The following is a 22,221-nucleotide window of genomic DNA, read 5'->3' as shown; positions in this document are numbered from 1 at the left end:
GCCCCAGAAGATGAGCCCTAATGACTTCTATTCTGTAGCAGATGATCTAATGTATCATCTTTGCCATGTAAATTATCTGCTGTTTTGAGCACCATCAACTAAGATGCAGAGCCAGTTTGCAAGCTCTTTGTGTCCACAACAAAAACTCTTTCTATAGCTTAAAAAAAGTGTTGCACAGACAGCTCGTGAAATGGACAAGGCTGAGAGAGTGATGTTGTAGTGTATTAGGACTAGCCACTTGCCATCACATGGTATTTCCATTTCTATCCTGAAATGAATTTCATTGTGAAATGAAACACATTTTCTGATTACTTTGGTGGCTTGTTTTGTTCATGAGTGAAAGTCAGTTTGTAGAAATGTTCACACACAAAATAAGCAATGGATTCATGAACATGGCAAAAAAAAAAAAAGGCGAGTGAGCAATCCTATATTTTTCATACCTCTTACAAGGGGCTCCCTCAGGATTTGAGCTGGCGACCTCTTGCCATAAGCAAATCCATTCTCCAAGGCCACCAGGCAAACTGATATTTGATGCCTAATTTGTCAATTTGTGGAAAAAAGCTACCTCCGTCCACTTCCTGACTGCCCTGGCCCTACCAATTTACAGTAGGATTTTATATACAGTATAATTATGGTGCAGTTTAACTTCTTCCACAGTGGAACTCACCATATTCTCTCTCCAATGTAGATGGGACACCTCTCCCTTTTAGCAACAAAAGTGTTTGTGACACCCGGTCATTAACCTCTTGGAGGTCACAGCCCTTCTGTAGGGCTTTTCCTCTCCCTGGCCCATTCAGATTTAAATAACTACAGTAAAAGGATGTTCCTCTCTTTCCTTGGGGGGGGGGGTTTAAGGCTCTGGGTGTCAGGTTAGTCACACAGAGACAAAAGAGACACAATGGCAACTTTATTGTGAAAAATAGAGCTTAGATTGTTTCCAGTGCTGGGCAAAGATGAGAGGCAGTATTTTTCACACAGTGCCACCTAGTGACCAGATGTTATCATTCAGTTTAAGCTTTGCACCACATCTCCCTCTTTTAATCTTTCTTCTACATTTTAACAAGTTAAAAACAATATATATATTTTCAAAGTAACTTTAAATCTCAACATTTAAATCTCAACATGTGCCCATATGTTACACATCCCTAAAGCATATTGTTTTGTTAACTACACACACAGAACAAGTAACAAATTGGTGACTAGCCTGTCTTTTATTTGCAACGGCTGTCTGGGGCATTTGGAATAGATGAACCTTCTTCTCCTGGTTCTGCAGCTGCAATTTGTAGAGTTTGCTCCATTGATTTTTCATTCTTTGGAGTGAACTGAACATGTTGACAGTTTCTTTTCAACTCCACTGTCTCAATCTATGATCTGGGTGATGAATTCTTTTTCTTTACAACTGGAGCTTCATATGTTTTCTCCATCCAGTTTGACGCAGACATGGTCACCAGATTCCAGATCAGGCAATTCTCTAACCAGGTGATGTCTGTTGTAAAAGTGTGTGTAAGTTCTATTTGCCTTTTTATCTGATTTGGCTACTCTCTCTATGTCCAGGCACTCTGGAGACAGGAAAAGAACCCAAGTCAGAATAGTAGTTATGAGTTGTCTTCCCATCAGGAGTTGTGCTAGACTATATCCAGTTGCTGTTATCAGTTTTGTCACAGTAGAAAGGTCTAGCAAATATTGGCCAAGACAATTTACCATCCCCAGTATAAGTCTCAGTTCTGGTACATTTGTTGGTATATTCACTTCTCTAATTGCTTTCATTTTCTCAGAGCTTTGACTAATTCCATCTTTGCTTATTATCTGTCCCAAAAATTTAATTTGGTATAAACAAAAAAATACACTTGAGGCCAGACTCATTGATTCAGCTAAGAACTTCATTAAGGGTTTTGTCATGTCACTGTGCCTCAGTGGGTCACAGCTGAGGCTACCGAATTCAGGACAGACTACTGAGAAATAGGGCAGACTCACCCAAACTGGTTATTCTATCATTAGATATACCAAGCCAGTAACAAAAGTGAACTTCTGTCTCACCACACTGGTTAACCAGAAGTCAAATATGCAGGTTCCTTAGGCATTCCAGCCCTTGGCTCACCACCCAGACACTAGACTTTATGATGAGTGGGTACTGAAAACCAATTTAATCTGTGATAGGGACCAGCCAACTAGCCAGGTCAATATATAACTCAGATCTCACCCAACAATCATGCTGATGCCAATCCTTCAGTAACTAAAAACTAAAGGTTTATTAATAAAAGAAAAAAAAAGAGTTGTGAAGGATTAATAGCTCATATACATACAAGTGATTGCAAAGTTCTTCTATAAGGTTTGAAACTGAACTTTTAATGGGTGTCCCAATTGAAAACCGGATGTCTGGCAACCTTATTTAGTTGCAATATGAAAATGTGCAAACTGCTCTTTCCAACAAAGCCAGTTTGATGGTCTGTCAAAGAGGAAGCTCTCTGACGCATGGAACTTTGGCGTTCTGATGAAATTCTGCAGTGTCCATGTTTTTTCTTCTGACATCACATCAGGTCAGTCACACAGAGGCAGAGGTAAAATGGATGCTAGACACAAGAACAACTTTATTGTAAGAAAGAATGTAGATTGTCTCCAGCACTCAGCAAAGATGTGCATCATGTTCTTCATACAGTACCACCTAATGGCTAAACATTACAATGTAGTTTAAGCTTTCCATTATGCAGGGCATGTCTAGAATTTGTTGTGTTCTTTAAAAGGCCAGAGCCAACACTGGCATATGTAAGTTGAAAAAAAATCACTAGGGCTGTAAATGTTAACTCTGTATTTAATTACAGAATTAAAATGATAACTCTACAATGTTAATAACTTATAGCTGATCTGTAAAAAATGATAAAACCTAATAAATACCATAAAATATTGTAGCTGCCCTTTGCTACTACCGCTGGTAATATGTACTGCTAAACAACTGCTGCATTTCATCACTGAGGTGGTAGCATTTTTGTGGTGGGTGAAATGAATCCTTATAAATATGAGGTGCAATTCTGCAGCTGTTCTCGCTGCATAATTCCTATTGACTTCATTTGGTTTTCAATCAACTTCAGGACAATTGTGCCTATGGAGGCTACAGAGTGGGTCTGTGGTTTGTCCTTTGGGATGTAAGCTGATTATTATTGTCAATGCTTAAATAACCTTTTTTATGGTTTGATTCACTGAAAAGTACGTACAGTTTCTGCACAGCTAGGTGATAATGGTTTTTGCTGAGTCAGATCTGTGATTTGTTACCATAAAGAGAGTGCAAACTTTTTAAAAAAATATATTTCGCTACTTAGGCTAATCCGTGGAAAAACTCTTAACACATTTCCTAAAGTGTGGACTTCAGAAAAACCTCTCAGACTAAAAATAGTTGTGAACATTTTGTTCTATCCTGATTCTTATACTATTTCTATCACCATATCTGACCTCCTATCAGCCCTTTTCCTCTTCAAATCATTGTGATGCAGACAGAAGAGTGTTATCACCCCTATTTTATGGAGGCAATAAATGAGAGAGACAGGTGAAGTGATCTGCATGAGGCAGGCCATACAGTCATTAGCAGAGACAGGATTAGAATTCAGGATTCCTGATGCTGAAGACTGGGGTTTATTCCTTTAGATCACATTCAACCCACTAGCCAGTCTTTGTTTAAAAAGAAAATTCTAAACAGAAACATGTCTCTCAAGTAGGTCAAAGTGAATCTTATCTGTGGCCTGGAACTGAAGCTGTATTTATTTAATGTGAATGTAGCATTCTAGCTGTTCTGGGACTAACCTTATGAGCATTTAACATGACCAGTTGCTAGTACTGGGTGCCAAGTAATCGTCTGATTTGTTTTTACTGACAGATATTCTAAACTCACTCTGTTTAATTCAGATCTGAGTCATGCCAATTCCCAACTCTGTAATCCAGTCAAGGATATTATTGTATCACTGCAACTGATGCAGATTTTCTCTGGCACTTAGCAGTGAAGCACATGCCAGAGATTCATGTGAATCATAAGGAAACTGTTCCCACTCCCGAGTACATTAAGTTAAAGGAGAGAGCTATTTCCATAGTAACCACATATGGTAGGTCAGATGGTAACTTTCCAGATTTCCCACCAGTGGTTTTGATACTGAATTATTCATACAGTGAATTTAGCTTCTCAGGTCTAGTTACCCAAGAGTCTCCATGTTAACATGTGGGAGGAAAGGGAAGTTTTATGTGTAATGCCAGAATTGCCTGGGCTTGATGGTTTTTATTCATACATGAATCATCACAATTTTCATGGCAAACATCAATGCAAACAACAGTGAAAACTCTTAGGATCTCTGCTAAGTGCTTTGTGTACACTGTAAACTAAGCTGAATATACTATAGGTGGAGCTGGTAACCATGTCTATAGCTAAAGTTGCCAAACACTTTCTGTTATAAGGACCTGTGCTTAGAACTTTGCTAAACTTAAACTGTTTGGTCTGAAATCTTCCGTGCTGTAGGTCTGCCTTGGAAAGATTCAGCAAAAACAGGTTAGCCATGTTGGAGGCTGAGTTTAGAGAAAGAAAAATTGTTTTGCCTATGTTAAAAAATTCTTACAACTTTTTGTTGAGAAGCTCTAGCATCCCTGGCTTGGCAGAGGCTGCAGCAGGGGGCCACGTGCCCCCGCCCCGCAGTATCCCAGGCTCAGTGGAGGCTACAGATGGGGCCATGTACCCCAGCCCCACAGCTTTCTCCAGGGGCTGCAGCTGGGGCCGCACACCCATGTTCCTCGTGGCTGCACTGGGGACTGTGTGTCTCCCCTCCCACTGTGGCTGGGGCTTGGTGGGGGCTGCAGTCGTGGCCGCACACCCCTTCCTGCAGCTGTGGCCAACTCCAGAATGGCAGCTGTGTGCCTCCCATGGCTGTGCCCTCCACTCTGTGGCTGCTGGAGCTGGGGCTGTGCCCTGTGCCATGGGACTCCATTCCTCCCCCCTGCTTAGCTCTGCCCCCCCAATTATTTTTAGTAAAGTAGCAGACTGGTCCATGGCTCCCTGAAGTATTGCCCATGACCTGTTTGACTTTTACTAAAAATATTTGTGATAAAATCTTAGCCTTATTCATGAGTCTTGATATTCCTTTGCTGTTAACAAGCATCTGTGAAAAGCACTGGTAGAGTGTGTCTTATCATAACTGGTCCACCTAGAGGACAATGGCCTTCTCCTACCAGTTAGCTGCAGTGATAGAGGTCTCTGCAGTAGATCTGAAGGTTCCAGGTCTGCTAATCACCCCATATGGTTCCACAGGATGGAATTTCTGTTTTTACAAAAACATAAGAAATTACTTACACAGTTTTTTGTATGCAATTATATAATGAGAAGAATCACAGAACTATAGAAATACAGGCCTGGAAGGCACTTTGATAGGGTATTTTGGCCGCGCTTCCTTTAGTGCTGCCAAAGACCTGGAGCGAGTGAATGACATGCCACCACTGACCCGGTAGGGAGCCGGTTATTAAGCACCGTCCAGTGAGTACAAGCCTGAGACCCTTCTACCCTAACTGTCCTCCAGAGCCCCACCCCCTACCCAACTTGTCCCGCTCCCTATCCTCTGACAGCCCCAACCCCATCCACCACTACCCCGACAGACCCCCCAGGACTCCCATGCCTACCCAATTACCCCCGTTCCCTGTCCCCTGACTGGCCCCCCAGAACCTCCACCCCCTCCAACTGCTCCCTGCCTTTTATCCAACACCTCCTCTCAGCCCTGGCCCAGCCCCCTTACCATGCTGCTCAGGGCATCGTGTATGGACTCTTTGTGGCCTGCTGGAGCTTGCAGCCCCACCCCTTATCATGCTGCTCAAAGTGGCAGGAGCTGCAGAACTCCCAGGAGCGGTCCAGAGCACTGGCGCCGGCCTCTGTGAGAAGGGGGCAGGAGGGAGAGGGGCCAGGGGATCCTCCCCAGCCGGGAGCTCAGGCAGGCCAGACAGGATGAACCTGAGGGGGCCAATGTGGTCCGCGGGCTGGATTTTGCCCAGCCCTTTAACAACCAGTTCTAAACTGACTTCTAAATTTAACAACCGATTCGTGTGAACCGGTGCGAACCGACTCCAGCTCACCACTGGTCAAGCACCGCACTAGGGTGTGTTGGATGCACATGCTTGTCACACTGTCTGGTATAAGACACCCGTGGCTCAACAAAGTCACAGGACTTCCTGGTCAGCCTCCTCCTAGCCCTGGCCAAAATGGCCATCTATAAAACCAAGGAGAGGAGGTTGGCCGACGAGGTCTCCTATTTCCGATCCTCCATCCGCTCACACATCTGGGCAGAGTTCCTCTGGGAGGTGTCCGCTGGCTCCCTTGACACCTTCGAGGAGCAGTGGGCACTGTCCAGGGTTCTCTGCTCAGTGTCCCCGTCAAGTTCCCTTCATTTGACCCTTTGACCTCACTCCTGTCCCTGTTATCTCATTAGTTGTCCCCCAGAATCATTTGGTTTCCAGGTCCCTTGGATACTCCCCTTAGGCTGGGGAGAGGTCCTTTCGCAGTGGGCGGGCTTCCGCCTGCCCACTTCCTGGATCCCAATAGGATAAGACACAGCTAAGAGTGCCAATCTCAGGTCAGACTGCCAGAATACACGGCATATACCCTAGACTGGTGGAATATGCTATCATAAAATTTCACCAAGCCAGTAACAAATATGTGCTTCCAAAATACTGTGCTAGTTATTACTGAGCCACAGACTGTCCCCTTCAGGAACCTCTAGCCTCTCACGCACCACCCAGGCAAACTAGACTTCTGTGATAAATCATCATTAAAACCAGTAATCACATATTAGGTTCTTCCCATTCCAAAGAACCAGACACCTACCGCAGGACAATATATACTTCAGGATCTTACCAAATACCATGCTGCAGCCAATCTTTACTAATTAAAGATTTATTAATAAAAAAAGCAGAGTTATTAAAAGGTTAAAATGAATCTTGTACATTGCTGTTGATTTCAGAGTTTGTAGATCAGAATAATAGCAGTGGTGTTAAATCTGTTAGCTTGCAATAAGTCTCTCTGGATCACACAAAGATTGGGGGTCCTCAGTCTATTGTTCAAAGCTTCCCTTTGTTAGAAATCATCGTCCAGAGATGTGGAGCAGGAAAATGGCAAAGGGATGATGTCACTGTCTCCATTTATATCTTTAGCCCATGTTCATGGAAAGTTATTGTCTCAAACATGTAGTCAGGGAGCACATGTTCCACCTGCCCTGCTGAGTCACTGGGCCTCCATTGTCCATATACTGTCTGAGGTGTCCTCAGGAGGGCCCACTGGAAGTGTTGATTCTCCTTAATGGCCCATCAGCTTGTCTGACTGGTCTGGATGCAAATGTGTCTTGTGTGTGTTACCCAGGAACACAACATGTTTCAGATGAAAACACATAGCAAAGATTCATAACTTCACATACAATGATAATACACACATAGAAAAAGGATAACATTGTTTAACAGATTACAACTTTTCCAATGATACCTTACAAGGCATACTTTATATAAGATTTATCACAATTGTGCAACAGAGGTGATACATCAAGTGGTGATACCTTAGTATAAACATCGTCATCTTTCTTTTTCAACAGTGTCATAAGTCTGCTCACGGATATATTCAGAGCTTTCATTACATTTAGTTTCATCATAAATCTGATCATTTCAAACACTTTTAACTAAATCACGCTGCCTCCTACGTAAGAAAGATGAGGGCCCATGTGAGGTTCTTATGATCAGTGTCTGGAATGTTTTGACTTCCTCCTGGCACAGTCTGGAAGCACAGCAGACAGTAAGGAAGCCACTGTGTAATCAGTCTTCTAGGCTTATAGGCTGCAGGACCTCAAGTTAATAGAGGAGAGACTGAGGGAAACCAGGCAAAGAGTTACCTCCTCCCCTTGCGCCCACTGCCAGGAGAGACCAGGCTGGCCTGCAGGGTCTGTATGGGATGTTCCATAGAGGCAGTTCACCACCTTCTCCTGAGGGCACAGGGTATTTATTTTATTTGTTAGACCTACAAGAGAAGGGAGGCAATTGAGTGAGCTCTCTGATGCTATCTGCTGGAGAGCAAGGGGACGTGACTGAGTGAGACAGCACTCTATTTGCATATTTGCAAGAGTTTGAGAAAATGTGGTTATAATTGGACTAAGTTTTGTACTTGGGGCCCATATTTTTTAGATTACCATGTTGGGAGCCCTGCTGGGCAAAGCCTGGACAATGAATGGGTGTGAGGTTACCCTGCTGAAAACTGATATTTGCCAAGGTCGGGGTAAGTGGCCCTGGACAGAATTAGAGAGCAAGCAGAGAGAAGTTCCATGTTGATGGGATTGTTTCTTTGGCCACGTCCACACTGCAGAGTAAAATCGAAATTAATAAAATCGATTTTATAAAACAGATTTTATAAAATCCATTTTACGCGTCCACACTAGGGCACATTACTTCGGTGGTGTGCGTCCATGGTCCCAGGCTACCATCGATTTCTGGAGCGGTGCACTCTGGGTAGCTCAGTAAAAGAATGGGACCAATAACTTCGATTTCCGTCCACACTAACCCTAAATCGATATAGTAATATCGATTTTAGGGTTACTCCTCTCGTTGAGCAGGAGTACAGAAATCGATTTTAAGACCCCTTAAAATCGATTTTAAGTGCCTTGTAGTGTGGACGGGTACAGCGTTAAATCGATTTAACGCTGTTTAAATCGATTTAACGCTGTAGTGTGGACCAGGCCTCTGAGCGATCAGAAGCGTGGTGGGTTCTGAAAGCTTTCAAGTTCTTTCTTCCTCCAATAGGGGGACCCAAATGCAAATAAAAAGCTGTTGTTTCTCAGTGGCTAAAAAGGGAATCAGATATATTAGCCCAACTTTTAAGTAGTGGGTGAAGTTTACTGAATGAAAACACGCTGCTTTTTGTCCCCCTTTATGTTATTACCTCATTAATGCCCTGATTCAACATTCACTGAAGTCAGTGGCACTACTACTTTGCTGAACAAGGGGCCAACAACTTCATAACTGGGGCTTTCAAAGTTTAACTTGACTCATATCTTAATAGCTGAAAAGACTGTTAACCCCATGTAAGCCTCAACCATGACCTGAAGTGTGCACATCCGAGGGCAGCAGGATAGACATCTCTGCTGGGACTGCAGAAAGGATGCCAACACTTTCCTGCCAGCTGAAGGTAGAATGCAGTTCCTGTGTTTGAGATGCCATGTATCTAGTGCTATTTGTATAATGAAAAAATTACCACAACCTCTTGTAACTGAATGTCAGAAAAGAGATCAGAAATGAGAGTTTAAAAGAACAGAGGCTCAGCTCTTTTGCCACACCCCTTTTTCTATTTTGCCTCTAAAAGCAAGAGGGAGGGAGGGAAAAAGGGAGAAAATAAATAATGGAGCATTTTTTTTTCCATTTTGAAAATTTGCTAATTATTTGGTTTGTCAGACTGTTTTTTTTTCTGGTGAGAATTGATTTTTTTTTTAAAGCAATCAATTGCTGCAAAAGTTTTAGTTTTAAAATAGGCCCTTTTAAAATACAAAACATTTTTGAACAAAAAATGTGATTAGCCCTCACAAGACTCAATAAGAGTTCTGCCTCTGGAGCCACAACACGATTAGCCATGAAAGAGGATCAGACAAAAGCACTAGTGAGAACTAAAAAGAAGTGAGGAATTTAGCTTTTTTCAGCATAGAGAGCTTGCCACTAGGCCCTGCTCGTCACAAACTGGAGGGAGAAAAATATTTTAAAAATAAATTATGTCTAATTCAAAGCACTTAAGCATATGCAGAGCTTCACCATTTACACTGCCCAAGCAGTTTGTGTCCAAAGAAGAAGAATTCTGTTGCTGCATCTGAATGACTCCAGTGTGTATATACACACCATGAGCTCGATCATGTGACGTGCTGAGTAATTTGGCCTCAATCCGAAGCACATAAGCACACGCTTAACTGTAAGTGTCTTATTAACTTCAATGAGACATTGACAAAAAGAAGGAAACAAAGGAAAGCAATCGGTGTAGTCCCTAAACACAAGGGAGCAACCTCTGAGGGCACGTCTACTCTTCACACTCCTTCACATGGGTGTGTAGAGTACATGCCCTGCCCCACCCCGGCCACCTAGCACAGGGTAGAAATAGCAATGTAAATGATGAAGCCCTGCTTAGGTGAATAAAGCCATGCCGAAACCTTAGGGAATATAGACTACATGGCTCTCTATGTGCCCAAGTAGTGTCTCTGCCATCTACCCTCCTATTTTATCTGTCATTTTGTGGTATGGCTGCTGCTCAAGCTGCAGGCCCAATTCAGAAAGTATGTGTAGTGCAGCATGGACACTTTAGCATGTCTGAGAGGCTCAGGGAAGCCCAGGTTTACAGTGCAATGTGGCCACTCAAACATGGGCTTGAAAAGCACAATCCTGGGTCCACAGAACCCAGTTTACAATATACTGTAGACAGGACCGGCGCTAGGGGTTTGAGCGCCCTAGGCGCAGGGCAATTTCGGCGCACCACGCGCTGGTCCCACGGCTCCGGTGGAGCTGCCGCAGTGGTGCCTGCGGAGGGTCTGGTGCTCCGTGGCTCCGGTGGAGCTGCAGCAGTCATGCCTGCGGGAGGTCCACCGGAGCCGCGCGAGCATCCGACCGTCCACAGACACGACTGTGGCAGCTCCACCAAAACCGCGGACCAGTGCACCCTCCGCAGGCACCACTGCAGCAGCTCCACCGGAGCCGCCTGCTGTCCCCTCCGGCAAAACAGCGCCCACCAATTATTCTGGCGCCCTAGGCGATTGCCTAGGCTGCCTAAATGGTAGCGCCGGCCCTGACTGTAGACATACCCTCTGAGATAGGGTTATTGTTTGAAAAGTGATTCTAAAGATTTTACCTTGTCACAGCACATATTTACTCCCTGCACGCCTTCTGAATCAAAGCACTTCAATTTACTAACAAGAGTGAGGTTTTACTACTGTCAGGGACAGGGCCGGCTCTAGCCATTTCGCTGCCCCAAGCACGGCGGCACACCGTGGGTGGCGCTCTGCCTCTCGCCAGTCCCGCTGCTCTGGTGGACCTCCCGCAGGCATCCCTGCGGACGGTCCGTTGGTCCCGCAGCTCCAGTGGACCTCCCGCAGGCGTGCCTGCGGATGCTCCACCGGAACCGTGGGACCAGCGGACCCTCCGCAGGCACACCTGCGGGCGGTCCACCGGAGTCATCTGCCGTCCTCCAGGCAACCGGCAGAGTGCCCCCGTGGCATGCCGCCCCAAGCACGTGCTTGGCGTGCTGGGGCCTGGAGCCGGACCTGGTCAGGGATGCAGAGCCAGTTTGGCTGCAGAATTTCAAGCTTTTCTTTCTTACCTCCTGCATCATATCATTGATAGCCCAATTCAGCAGAAAATACCCAGGGCTTTCCTTTAGCCCACTGTCCTGCTACAAAAGGACGCTGAGGCTGGAACTCTGCTGGGATACCATGTGGTGGCTGGGCTTAGTAGCAGCCATCCTACTAACTGGAGTGGAGGGTAACAGCTGGGGAGGGGAGGAATTTCTAAGTAGTGAGTACTGGCACTGGTGGATCATCAAGACCAGCTTTCTTTGCTTTTATGAAATCTTTGATCTATGTATAGCCTCTTTTTGGCTCTTCCCTGGCTGGCACACTTCCTTCTGAGGTCAGCCAGGCAGAACTGTTTAATCTATCCACTTACCTCTGCCCTCCCATTCACCCCCTTATCAGTGCTAAAAAAGGGAGAAGCAAATGGCTCCCATAAATAACTCATCCTGGCTTACCTTACAAACTTGTCAGCCAGAGAAAAGCACATCACTAACATTCAGAAGTCATGCCACCCTGAAATTCCCTTTGAGGCTAACTGATGTCCAGGCAGCCGGAGGTGTGAGTTACCCACTCCCACCTACAGGCACCGGAGTGAGGAAGAGGATGTTTGGATGTGAGACTCTAACAATCCAGTCCGTTGGCTTCCACTAAGGCTAGGGCTACACTGAAAAAACCTTGTTGGTAGAGCCAGACTGGCAAACCTGCCTACTGCAGATGTAGTTTAGAGCAGCAAAAAAGTGCTTTTGCCTGTATAACCTTTAACAGTTCCCCAGGCAAAATAAGCTATCTTGATAAAAGCACTTTTATGTTGGTATAACTGCATCTACACTAGAGCTTTTTGCCTGTATAGAGTTTCTAGTTTAGAACTGGCCTTTGTTTTCTATCCTGTGCTTTCCCTACCTTCCTGCAAATCTACAGCACCAGCATTACCTGTCTTGTATATTTCTCTTATAATCTTTTGCTGACAGTTTCCTATTAGGCATAATTTCCTGACTATCTTGCATATAATATAGTCACCTTGTAAATTCTGAGATTTATATGGCATGGCATGAAGAGCCACTTGAAATGAACTATTTTGGCAAGAAAATGAGCAATCAGAGAAGTCTGTCATTCCATAAGACGTATTTAAAGTCAACACAGATTGTTTAAGCTGAAACTGCCCTAGGCTTTGTATCTATTTGGGATTCAGCCATCAGTAGCCAGTGACCAGCGTAGCTGCTCTGATGCAAACCACAAGTGTAGAGAAGGAAAACCACAATTTTCACCAGCTGAACATACCCCTCTTCGAAATTACTCTTGTCGACAGTCCAGGTACACTTAGAGCAAAACAAAAAGTCACTGCCTCTGTGTTCCACTTAATCTTTGCAACAGAAAATAAAAAAGATGAAACTCTCATGCTTTCAGGCAATAGGAGCTGATTCTGGTTTTGAGACAGACAACCTTAAATATTACTACTGTATTTTCACTTTTTTATTAGTCATTCTTGAAAGTGCCACATTTTGAAGACATTAACATCAACATTAGTTCCGGTGCAGAAAGCCTGATCCTGCAGTCCTTATCAATACAGCAAAGCAAGTAAATTATGGTTACAGGGTCATGGTCATAATCCTGAATTTCTTCTGTCTGCGTAGGCCATTGATAATGATGACAGCATTCTCTTTAAGAATCAAGGTGGTAACACTGGGCTCTAGTTGTAAATGTTGTCTATCTACACTTCACTTAAGAATGGAATGTCTAAATCACAGTCCAAAGGAGGCCTCTTCTGCCAGCGTTGCTAATCCAGGTAGCATGAAGAGCAGTAGAACAAAAAGTTCTGGCACTCTCCTTTGGCTACACAACTTCTTAAACTATTGTGAAAGTGAGATGCGCTTCAGGGAGGGGAGAGGCAAAAATCAATTTTAAAGGGGGGAAAAATACCTGTTTCTCGCTTCTGTACTATAGAGCTGGATACACAGGAGCCTTCATCCCAGATATTAAATCAGCTATCTGCTTTTCCACTGCATCCACAGTGGTTGGGGTGGGTGTAAGACAATAGAGATGTCATGTCAAATTCTGGGCCCAATCGTCATTGATCATACCAGAAAGTGCAGCAACACATGAAAAAAGAAACATCAACAAGTAGTTGTTTTGAGCTGTGAGTCAATCCTTTTAATATATAGAAAAACATAATACCCAGCAGAGATCCTCTCTGGAGTCTAGTGCAGGAATTTAGACCCAAAGATGAGATCACATCCTAAGAATCCACCCCAGGTTTTCCACTGAGACCATTGCATACTAAGTCAGTGTTTATGGCCACGTTATCCTTTGCATGACTTAAAGGTCTGGAGAGACAATGTGGGTGAGGTAACATCTTTTATTGGACCAACTTCTGCTGGTGAGAGAGTTTTCGAACTACACAGAGCTCTTCTTCAGGTCTCTGTGTAGCTTGAAAGCTTGTCTCTCTCACCAACAGGAGTTGGTCCGTTAAAAGATATTACCCCACTCACCTGGTCTCTCTAATATTGTTGAACTGACACAATTACAACAACACTGCGTACAACATTAAACATCTGGAGTAATTTTCATACTTCCAATTAAATAGTTGTGTTGACATTTAAATTGCAATCACTGGACTTCAGAGTGAACTCCTCTACTGAGATTAATGAGATAATTAACACCTTTCCAGAGATGCTGGGTCATGCTATATATTAGAAGATTCAGGAAGACCCCACCACTTTGGGTTATAGGGTTTCCCATTTAGCAGATTTTCTTTGCAACCACAATGGACTAAAATTTTCTGTTTTAATAAAAGCTCAGGATTCTGAAGGACAATTATTAGGCTTGTAAGGATTAGATATTTATTGGTATATGTCAGTAAATGTAGATTTCACCATATATAAACAAACCGACCAAAAACATTGTCATCATTAATAATTGAAATGTACAGATAGGCACAATCAGAAAAATGCTGCTTGAGAACTTTGATTTAAGGATATTTACTTTGTGTATTTTGACATGTGATATTGACTGTTTGTGTTTTAAGGGTTATAAAGCTTCATCTTTTTGAATCACGTCTACTGTCATGAAATAATCATTGTCTGCTCCACTATTGTCTGCCCCGCCATAATTTCCCACACCTGTGAAAATTTAAATGAATAAAAATAAAAAAATTCTTAAAAACCCATCAAAATGATAAAATAATAAAAACTGAATTCTGCCAAGCCTAATAATTATACAGCATGGGGATTCAAAGCCACAGAACCGTGGAAAGCACAGGATTTTGACACTGAGAAAACTGGGAAATTCACAGGAAAGTAATCCATCTGCTCCCTAAACCCAAGCTCCATTTTCTGAGCTTGGTTGTTAAGCCTTTGAAAGTTGGCTATTAATCATTGTTAAAGAGTTCAGTGTATCCTTAATGGCCTGTCTCTTAGGGAATTCATCTCCCATGATACACTGTGGTTATGCAACTTCCATGATGCACCACCTCCCTGCACCAATAGTGTCATCATTTTCAGTTCCCCAGGCACAGCACTTCTGGCCCTCTAGATGAGAGCTGTGCCACTAGGCCATCCAGCCACATAGAATGTTCAATCCTGTAGGCCCAGCACCTAAGGAATTTGAACTCTGGCCCTGTAGGCAGAAGTGATACTACTGGACCATCCAGCCACTTAAGACGCTCAGGCTACAACATCCATTGGGCATGACAATGGCAGGTTAAAATTGAAATATTTCAGTTTTTTCATTTTTTACTGACAAATTGAAATGCGCTGACCAGCTATAACCAAGACTACTTAAAAACTGTTTGTTTGCTAAATATTAATGTACATGTTTATATTGCTCAGCACTGTTACTAACATTCTCTAATTCTTCAAAAATCAAATCAGATCAAAGTCTTCCTGCTTCTCTTGTTGAAGTCAGCTGGGAGCTATGTTCTTGGATTTCATTGGGAACAGGATGAAGCTCATTAATTCCATGTGATAAAGAAAATAAGCAGAGCAATACAACTTGTTTTTAGAATTGACTTTGTATTGTAGCTTTGGCAGAAAATGGTATTTGCCTATTGATGCATGGGAGATAGAAAGACCCAGGATTGTTATGTACTGTTTACTGTTCCATTCTCTATTGCGAGCTGAAAGCAGAATGCCATTCCTGTTACCTGAAATAGGGCCAGCTAGTAAGCTTAGGGAGGACTAAGGACCCACCAGAGTTTGGCAGAAAGCAGCACGTTTATTATATTGATAGCTAAGCTCAAAAGAAGAGGGGGTGTCACACTCACACTTGCATACTCACGCTCCCAGGACAGACATGGCATTGGAGATGTCAGGATCCTTCAAGGTAAATGTCCCACAGCACAGCAATGGATGGTGCGATAAAGTTAAGTCTTCCCGAGGCATGATGGAATGCAATGCAATGTACCACTGGCCAGGTGGTCTGGGCGAAGGGCCTTCACGGGATGGACAAGCTTGTGAGTGCACTCCTGAGCACATGACCCCTTCCACTTTTAAGGACCTGCTCCTCATGGCCTGCGACTAGAGATGACTTGGCCACGTGCAGTTGGTCACATTCCACCTTGGGCAGTGTCCATGCAGTGTCCATGCATTGGGTGTGTGAGTGCTGCCTAATTAGAGTTCCAGACACCTTGTCTACCTGGAAGCTCTTCTGATCTTCCAACTGTTCAACCAGCCCATTTATCCCGCAAGCATTCCAGGAGGGAGGGGAAGGGGGAAAGCCACTTCACGCATATTCAAAGAGGGTGAGGAGATAGAAGGGGATGGGGAGTGTAACACACCTTTTGAACATACAGGTTATACATAGCATACAGATCACTGGTGCTCCTACAACAATTCCTGGTTTTGAGATGCCAAGTATTTAGTACTATTTGTGTGTGTGTGGGTGTGTGGGTTGGTGTGTGGAGAGCTAGCACAGCCTCTCATAACTGAATGCCAGAAAAGGTATCAGAGATAAGAGCTTAATTGTCATTTTGTTGCTGCTTTAAATTACAGCACAAATTAGTTGCATATGTAATAAGGCTACTGATGCCATAAGAAAATGATTTGCAACTCATGAGAAAGCTTCTTAGCCAAAAATATATGAAGCTAATTAGGTAATGATTCCCCTCCCCCTTTAAGTGGTAACATTTGTCAGCCATGTATCTTTCACTACCTAATTGGCAGAACAACAAAGCAGATCTAGTATGTTGGTTTGCGTTACAATATGTTAGTTACTGTCAGGGCTGGCTCTACCATTTTTGCAGCCCAAACAAACAAACAAACAAACAAACACAAATAAAAAAACAAACAAAACAAAACCAAAGCATTTGGACTGCCACTCGAACTGCTGAAGCAAAAAAAAAAAAAAAAAGCCTCCTGGACTGTGCCACCCCAAGAATGGATGGAATTCTGTCCCTTAGCATGTGCCACCCCAGGCACGTGCCTCCTTCGCTGGTGCCTGGAGCTGGCACTGATTATTGTAGACCTTTGCGATCATCCAATTCCAAAATACCATAAGAAACAAAAACTGATCTAAGCAATAATAATAAATCAAGGTTCCACTCTGCTTATAAGTACTTCTAAGACTCTGTAAGTGTCCAAGGTTCCACAGCCACAGAAGTTGCATTTCCTTTTAGCATGGAACTGCTGAAACCCAGGGCCGGTGCAAGGATATTTTGCGCCCTAGGCGAAACTTCCATCTTGCGCCCCTCCCCCCAAATCACATACATTATACACAATACACGGTCACAGAGTAACATGTTATAATTTAGAATTTATGTTTCTGCGCTTTAAGTTTAGCAAATTTAGAAACAAGTTCCTCCAAGTCAATGCTGTGAGCAATGTCATGTTCTATTGACAAGGTAGATAGCCCAACAAGTCTTTGTTGCAACATTGATGTTCGCATATATGTTTTTATCAACTTGAGCTTCGAGAAGCTTTGCTCACCACTGGCCACAGAAACTGGGAGAGTCAAGAGGATGCGAAGAGCAATAACTGTGTTAAGGACACTATCTGTCAGCTTATTTTCCCATATGAAGTTCAATACATCTTGCGGTGATGAACTCCTTTGGACTCGTCTTGCAATAGCTTGAAATTCACTGCACAAGTCAAAGGCATCAATATCTTTGGATTCACCATATTGCAAAGCTTTCTCCAGATTCAAGCAATGTTCCATAATTTGCTTTGGTGTTTTATTTTGCAAACTGTAAACATCATATATGAAGCCAAATACTGAACTAATTTGCTGAATCAATGTGAATCTTTCTTCAACCGAATGTATTGCTGTGTCAATGACTGCAAAGTAAAAGTTCACTTTGAATTTTTCTTTCGGATCATAAATAGGTTCGTCATCTGCTTCATATGTGAACTGCTTCCTCTTCTTTCTAATACGGATTGGATCTGGTTCAAAAAGTGCCGGTACATCCAACTCCTTCGCAAGTTCACCTGCATCTACCAATGTTTTCTCAAAGGCTGCGTCACTTCTGCGGCCCACAAGAAACTTCTTGGTTTCTCCAAGTTGATTAATGGCATCACATATATCAAATTCTTTTGCCTGAAGTTGTTTGCTAGTTATGTTGATCTCAAACAATATGTCATACCACAAAACAAGAGAAACAAGAAACTTGAAACTAGAAATGGCTTTTGTAAGAGCCTTTGCATCAACTCATGATGTATTGCCAGATGATCCTGTCAGAGTATTGTCTTCATAGATGTCTACCAGAGCATCACAGATGTCACCAATGAAAGCAGGATGGAAAAGCTCCCCCTGCAGAAGACCTAAGACATGATGGCTGGATACATAAACAGACACCTGTCCCTCACAGGCACTACCTCATAACATGCCAATTTTGCTCAGGACAGAATATCATAGAGGAATACTATGCATTCAGTGGTCTCTACACTGGCCAAGCAACAGCATGACAACTAACCTAACCAGTCCATCCAACTTTTTTGACCGCTTCTTGGGCACTGGTGAGGGGTAGCGGTGCCAGACTGAGCCCGGTGATGGGTGCACTACAAATCTACAAACTGAGGCAAGGTGCTGGGCCTAGAGTCCTGCTGAGACTGCTGTCCTGCACCAAGTGGAGCACAGCCTCCATGAGGAGAGAACTCAAATAAATATCACGCTCCTTCTGCATGATTCCCCCAAGCACTTCTTCAGCAGCTGCTATGGGGGTCACTCACAGGCTTAGGCCTGCCTGTTGCAGGCAAAACACAGCAGCAGGGCTTAAAACTCAAGACAGGGCTGCCCAGAGGACTCAGGGGGCCTTGGGCAAAGCAAAATCGGGGGCCCCTTCCATAAAACATTTGCAATACTATAGTAACATGTATTAGGAAATGTAAAAAATAACTAGTGAAATACATTCAAAAATTAATTTGTAATAATTTGAAAATAAACTAAATATATTATTTAAAAACATTAAAAGCTGTAATGGTATGTATACATTTGCAATTACATAATGGGCAGTTGCTGGGTGATTGTGATAGTTGGTACCAATGGGCTGTCGTTGCCTGGGGGTGGTGCTGTTGTTGCCCACGGCTGGATGGGGAGCTGGGCTCTGGGTTCAGGGGTGCCCAGCTCACAGGGGCTGGGCTCAGGGATGTGGGGAGATAGGGTCGGGGGGTGTCCAGCTCAGAGGGGCTGGGCTCAGAGCTGGGGGTCAGGGCTGTTGGGGGGATGGGGTCAGGGGGTTTCCAGCTCAGAGGGACTGGGCTCGGAGCTGGGGGTCAGGGCTGTGGGGGGGATGGGGTCGAGGGGGTTTTCAGCTCAGAGGGACTGGGCTCGGAGCTAGGGGTAAGGGCTCTGGGGGGATGAGGTCGAGGGGGTTTCCAGCTCAGAAGGACTAGGTTTGGAGCTGGGGGGTCAGGGCTGTGGGGGGGGGGGTCAGGGGAGTGCCTGGGGGCACTGGGGCAGCTCAGCTCTGCAGGCTGCTGTTCTCTCCAGCCGTCCAGGCACAAGGGGAGCAGGAGCAGGGACCAGCTAAGGACCAAGGGGGCAGGAGCACAGTCACCTGAGGCCGACCTGTGGGGAGGCACTTTCTTACCTTGCCCAATGCATGAGCACTAGGGTCCTCTTTCTTCCTCCGCTCCACCAGACCACTGCTGAGGTTCTTTTCTTCTCCGTGCCCCTCGCTGGGCCTGACGTGGAGGCTGAGCCAGGGGGCAGCTGCGGCTTTCCTCCAGAAGCGAAGCCCTGGTGTTGTGCCGCTGTTGCAGGGTCCCTGCCACGTGCCCTAAGCAGAGCTGCGCAGCTCTGCCCAGCTGCCGGTGCCCTCGCCGGGCAACGAGAAAAATTGCAGAGGCTGGAGCCCCTGCTCTGGGAAGGAGAGGGATTCTGAGCCTCTGCCTGCAGCTCAGGGATTCCCCTGGGTCAGCGCAGCCACGGTCAGCCCAAACCTCTGGGCTGCCGCGGCGGCACGCTGACCCCGGGGGCACCCTGGGCTGCCGCGCCGGTGCCCTGACCCTGGGGCCGCCCTGGGTTGCTGGGCTGCCGCGGCGGCTCCCAGACCCCGGGGGCGCCCTGGGCTGCCGGGTTGCCACGGCGGTGAGCTGACCCCGGGGGTGCCCCGGGCTGCCGGGCTGCCGCGGCAGCGCACTGAGCCCGGGGGCGCCCCGGGCTGCCGGGCTGCTGCGGTGGCTCTCTGACCCGGGGGGCGCCCTGGGCTGCCGGGCTGCTGTGCCGGTGCCCTGACCCCGGAGGTGCCCCGGGCTGCTGGGCTGCCGCGGCTGCGCACTGACTCCGGGGGCGCCCTGGGCTGCCGGCTGTAGGTAACTGCTGCCGCGGGCAGCTCAGACTACCTCTCCAGCAGCAGCGGCTGCAACCATTTAAAATTTTTTTTGGCGGCGCCGCTTTTTGGTGCCCTCAAATCTTGGCGCCCAAGGCAACCGCCTAGTTCGCCTAAATGGTTGCACCGGCCCTGCTGAAACCTAAAGTCTTGCTTACGTGGTCACCAGAACCACTGACCTTCAACTGACCCCCACCCTGTCTGATTGCCAAAGAGAAGGCTTTTTATACTCCAGCCCATGAAGGGGAACTTATCCCATTTCACTGAAGCTGCTGTGTCTTCAGCTGTATGCTCATCCCACTGAGCTCTCTGCTTTGGCCTCACTCTTTTTAAGGGACTTTCCTAGCATGCTTCACTCTGGTAGCTGGCCCTTTCAATCTGGAAGATACACCCAATTGCAGCTCTAAAATGGTCAGTGTTATAACTAGCTGCTGCACGTAGTTCCCCTCTTGTTTCCATCTACTAAGTATTCTGGTTTGTCTGATAGTTTCTCCTGGCTTTGAAATACTCTCATAGGTGAGATGATGGCGTATCCTTATAGCATGCAGATGCTATGGTGATTAGCAGCATAGAAATGTGAGAAATAAGTGAGCTGTATATGGTGCATGTATTACAATGAATGCTCAGAACGTAAGAGATTCTGGTCACTTAATTTTAACGACAGAACTCCTAAAAACCTTTCTTTATGTAAACTATGCCTCGCTTCTGTGCCCTCTCTCCCCCTCTAGTGGTGGCTAGGCCAACTAAAGATTGATGAGCCTGGTACAGCCCTGACTAAGAGACAAGTCCTTTAAGCTCAAGCTGTAGAGGCTCATACATTAATCCTGAGGCCCCAGATTTGGTCCTTGCTGCTCACAACTCACCCTGGTGTGTTTGTGTTACAAGTAGCAGCCTGTGTGAGGAGAGGGCCTCACAAGACTCCACAGAAACTGCCTGTTGCCAATTGGACAGTTAGTCACCAGTACTAAAACTACAGAACTGGCATCTGTCCAAAGATATCCTGATTTCAGCTTTGAATTGAAGTTGGGAGCTGAGAGAAAAGCGGAACAGCTCAGGGAGTCTTTGATTAACTCCCACTCTCCACAAAGGGAGTCTTTGAACTGCAATGGACCTACAGCATGGGCTTGGCAGTTCCATCCCTGCAGACAAGGCTGGCTCCAGGCACCAGCATAGCAAGCAGGAGCCTGGGGCGGCCAATGAAGAGTGGAGAGGCACATCTGGCCGTTCAGCGGCAATTCGACGGCAGAGCCGTCAGTCCTTTTTTTTTTTTTTTTTTTGGGTGATTGGGGCGGCAAAAACACTAGAGCTGGCCCTGCCTGCAGAGTTCAGCGTCCAGAGTGACAGAGTTTCCAGCCGGTGCTCACTACTGAGAGCCAGCCAGGACCTCCATAGGACTTCAGACAAAGAAGCCAGGTTTGGTCCCCACTGATGATGACCCACCCACCCAGGGATCAAGTATCAGAGGGATAGCCATGTTAGTCTGGATCTGTAAAAGCAGCAAAGAGTCCTGTGGCACCTTATAGACTAACAGACGTATTGGAGCGTGAGCTTTCGTGGGTGAATACCCACTTCGTCGGATTCACCCACGAAAGCTCATGCTCCAATACGTCTGTTAGTCTATAAGGTGCCACAGGACTCTTTGCTACCACCCAGGAATGTCAATGTTACAGGTTGTGGCCTGTATGGCAAATTGAACTGGGAAGCCTGGTATGGAGTCTTGTGTAGGTCTTGGCTGGCTCTTGGGAGCTGGTGCTGGGTGGGGTCTCAGTAGGGCTGGAACTGCTTGACCCATGCACTAGGTCCCACAGCCATTCAGACTCCCTTTGTGGGAGTTAATCAGAGATTCCTTGAGCAGTTCTGCTTCTCTCTCAGTTCCCAAAACTAAAACTAGTTTTTCTTTCTTTGTCTCTGTGTCAGGCTGTCTTCTCCCCCTGCGGGGTGAGTAACCCTGGCTCATTACTGGCCCAGCAAACTGCCTGCTCATATCACTGTATGCAGAAGCATCCCATTGACCTCTGCAGGAATTTCTAGTCCATTCTATCTCCACCCCTTACTGTAAGTATAACGCCGACAGATCCTGGTCATCAGCGGGCGGGATCGAACCTGGGACTTCTGGAGCTTAAAGCAAGAGCCTCTAACGCATGAGCTAAAAGC

Source organism: Gopherus flavomarginatus, chromosome 2 (assembly GCF_025201925.1).
Source record: "Gopherus flavomarginatus isolate rGopFla2 chromosome 2, rGopFla2.mat.asm, whole genome shotgun sequence".
Lineage (NCBI taxonomy): Eukaryota > Metazoa > Chordata > Testudines > Testudinidae > Gopherus > Gopherus flavomarginatus.
Note: the sequence above shows the minus strand (reverse complement) of the source record.